The sequence below is a fragment of the Sinocyclocheilus anshuiensis genome, unplaced genomic scaffold (genome assembly GCF_001515605.1).
Source record: "Sinocyclocheilus anshuiensis isolate Anshui unplaced genomic scaffold, SAMN03320099.WGS_v1.1 scaffold1222, whole genome shotgun sequence".
NCBI lineage: Eukaryota > Metazoa > Chordata > Actinopteri > Cypriniformes > Cyprinidae > Sinocyclocheilus > Sinocyclocheilus anshuiensis.
This window is the reverse complement of record NW_015555818.1, coordinates 99,360-103,657: the sequence shown is the minus strand read 5'-3', so window position 1 is coordinate 103,657 and position 4,298 is coordinate 99,360.

Here is a 4,298-nt window from a genome sequence, read left to right as displayed (position 1 = left end):
ATTTTATTTTATTTTATTTTATTTTATTTTATTTTATTTTATTTTATTTTATTTTATTTTATTTTATTTTATTTTATTTTATTTTATTTTATTTTATTTTATTTTATTTCAATTAATGTTTATTTCAAATAACAAAAATAAAATTGTTATGGTTTTAGTTAACTATAATGACCCTATTATATAATATTAGTATATGTGACCCTGGACCACAAAACCAGTCTCAAGTCGCTAGGGTATATGTGTAGCAATAGCCAAAAATACATTTTATGAGTCAAAATTTTTGATTTTTTTAATGCCAAAAATCATTAGGATATTAAGTAAAGATCATGTTCCATAAAGATATTTTGTAAATGTCCTACTGTAAATATATCAAAACTTAATTTTTGATTAGTAATATGCATTGCTAAGAACTTCATTCGGACAACTTTAAAGACGATTATCTCAATATTTAGATTTTCATATATCATATACCATACATCAATGGAAAGCTTATTTATTCAGCTTTTGGATGATGTATAAATCTCAATTTTGACCCGTATGACTGGTTTTGTGGTCCAGGGTATTTGAGTTGAATTACTGAAATTAACTTTTCCACGACATTCTAATTTATTGAGATGCACCTGTATATATATAAATAATATATATGAAACACCCCCCCTCCCCCCTATTTTTTGGTCTGTACAATCTAAGTCAATTCATTGTATGGATAAAAACACTTGAACAATTCTTCAACAGATATATAGTCATATAGGTTTGAAACAACATGAGGGTGAGTAAATAATGACAGAATTCTTATTTTGATTGAAATATCCTTTACGTCAGAATCAGTAAAACTGCATAGTCACTTGTAGCAACAGTAGCTGGTTAGTGAAATATCATCATTCTTTAGCAATGATGCTAAAGAATTCAAATTAACGCTATTTAAGGTTCTAATAATGTTCATCGGCATTCACCAGGTGACTGCAGACTTAAGATAAACGCCCCTGACAGACTGATGGATGGTGTCTTTTTTCCTAAGAGGTCTCCCTCAACACAGGAAGAGGGTAATGGTGTGTGCAGCAGCCAGCAGTACTTACTGAAACCGATAATTTTCTTTGTTTCAGCTCCATAATGACTGCATGCAGGACAAACAGAGATCAGCTCTATTAAACAACCTCAAGACCTTTTAGGAAGGTGTTCTGCATGAAACTCTGAAACACAGCGATAGGCATCCGCCACAGCAGGAGCAGAAACATTCTGCATCTCTGTCCTGAAATTGGTGGCTTACTGGATATCTCAGATCTGTACGCTCAAAAGCGCTCGCTAAGAACAAGAACAGCTTTACCTGGCTCCTCTTTATATCAGCTCACAGGGGACAAAGTGAAGATATTGGGATTTTTCTGTTGTCTGCAACATTAGCAGAGATTGCGTGTAATAAGGCCTTGGATGGCTCTGAGAATCAGAGCCTGATTGCTTTGGCTGGTCATAAGAGTGCCAGCACTGTTTGATGTGCTGACCAAAAAGGCCGGAGCTGCTCTCTGATGCCTTGCCTCATCACGATATGAGCGTTCAGCAATGTAGAAGTAATGGGGAGCTCTTGTCTACCAGGCCTCCAAAAGATAGAAACCAAATAACAAAAACCACAACAGGAAAAAGTGACTTTTACATAATCTTTGGCTGTATTGTTATGTTGTTGTTGAAGGCATATAGGCATGTCTTCTGAGAAACTGTATGAGAGAAAGATCTTACTGGTGCATATAACTAATTAAAAGTGTCAGGCTATATAGAGGAAATGTTTCTATCCACAAGGAAAATCCAGGATCTTGGCCAAAACGCAATGCCACACAAAGAGCTTGAGGAAAAAATAAATGTGTAACTGAAAACAGATATTTGGCTCTGTGGCATCAATCAAACGGTCTGCACATATCCATAAGAATAGAATAGAATGGAATATAATAGAATATAATTCTATAAAATTTCAGGGTAACATTTTACAATAATGTCTTATTTGTTATTTTTGCTCTTAAAAACCAAATGTTTAAATAAGGAATAGTTCACCCAAAAATGAAAATTTGCTGAAGGTTTACTCACTCTCAGGCATTTTGGATTACTTGTAGATTATTGTGATGTTTTTATCAGCTGTTTGGACTCTCATTCTGACGGCACCCATTCACTGCAGAGGAGTGATCAAGTGATGTAATGCTATATTTCTCCAAATCTGTTCTGATGAGGAAACTCGTCTACATCTTGGATGGTCTGAGGGTGAGTACATTTTCATTTTCAGTTTTCATTTTGTGGGGAGCTATTCTATTCTATTCTATTCTATTCTATTCTATTCTATTCTATTGATCCTAAATATAATGAATATATTGATTCCATTTACAAATATAATAAAAAAGAATAGATGAAACATTGCAAGAATAGGACAACATATTTAAATCAGTGCACTTTTAATAAGACACTATTTTGTGGGATTTTGACATATATTTCAGATTTCTGCTACTTCTGTATATACAGTATATATATATATATATATATATATATATATGTATGTGTGTGTATGCGTATATGTATGTATGTGTGTGTGTGTGTATATATATATATATATATATATATATATATATATATATATATATATATATATATATATATATATATATATATATATATATATATATATATATATATATATATATATATATATATGTATGTGTGTGTATGCGTATATGTATGTATGTGTGTGTGTGTGTATATATATATATATATATATATATATATATAGGCCTATCAATGATGTCATATATTCACATATGTCATGATATTATCAGCAATTGTGGACTACACAATCTCTTTCATTGAGAAGTTGCAGTAAAACAGTTTTACAGTACAAAGTGAGTGTCGTCTCATGGGCTCCCGACTGTCTATGGTTTCCAAGAGGAATGTCTACAACAAGCAGAAATGGCCCCTCAAACAACATAATTCTTATTTAAATGGCAGATCTCTTAGAATCACGAGGAAATGTATGTGTGCCGGCCCCAGTTCAGTTTACTTGAGCATCAAACATATTTAGACTATAAATCTTTGAGAAAGTCTTTGCATCTTTGTGTGTGTTGATGGATTGTGAGAGATTTAGACTGCACATTTTTTTAAATCAAGTGTCTCTCAAGCTATTGTGTTGTGTTTCAAACAGACATGTCCTCACTCTCTGCTGACCACTAATTTACAACCACATAAGTAATGCCTGTAACGTTTAATCAAGCACAAAATAACTGCATTTAAACAAAAGGCAAACTCACCCCATATGTTTTGTAAGGATCCACTATTATAGCTGATTAACACATAGGCATTTTCTGGCATATAACTATAGAGAGGTTGTTGTCAGGGGGTGTTTAGATTTAGTCATTAGTCATGTTCTTGACATCATAGTGCATAATATGCTATTATCCTGTATTGCGTAATTGTATGTTAGTATAGAAGACAAACCAGGTAGACATTACGATAACTGCTTTAACTGTTTGTCTGGTGCCTCTGACTGCCCTGATTACCACTGAATAACAGATGTGAGTGTATAGGGGAGTGAGGTAAGCTGTGCCACTTTTTTTCATAAGTTCTCCTCTAGAAATAGACAAAGCTGCCATGTCAAGGGAACAGCTGTATTATATGTAAATCATTTTCATCTAATTCATCTAAAATACAAAAATGTACATAAATGAGTTTATGCCAAAACTATCCCAATCTAACGTGTAATTTGGCTAGACATTATTTGCCTTTTCTTAAATGTTCCCAAACCATCCAGGAAATGTTTTAAAATTCAAAAATGCAGTCACCGAAGAACATATTGGTTTTTGCAAACATAAAATGTGTTATGTAACCTTATGTTTCCTGATTCTTAGAAAACAAATGAAGAATACAAATTTAGAGTTTTACTGGTTTCAAACTAAGGTGCAATGTTTCCACATTCTCACCAACAAGGTTAAAGGGAAATATGAAATGTTGATCCCTGTTTGCATTTCCCCCAACTGAGTGTGTCAATACATCATTTTGTGGGGAAAATCCTTGATTATTTTCTTTGAAAGTTGATTATTTTCTTTGAAAGGTGGGAGTCTCTTCATCTGCTTATTTTTTTGGTACTTCAAAGGGATTAGGATTCAGTTTCAAGTTTTTTCAACGACACCCTTGTAATAGTATCACCTGTATTTGGATAAAAAACTTACTATCACTGTTAGTTAAGCCACTGACACATTTTACCCAGATGAAACTTTGACACACTTTACTCCATTTTGGAGAAAAATCATTATCTGTGTATGTGTGTGTATATA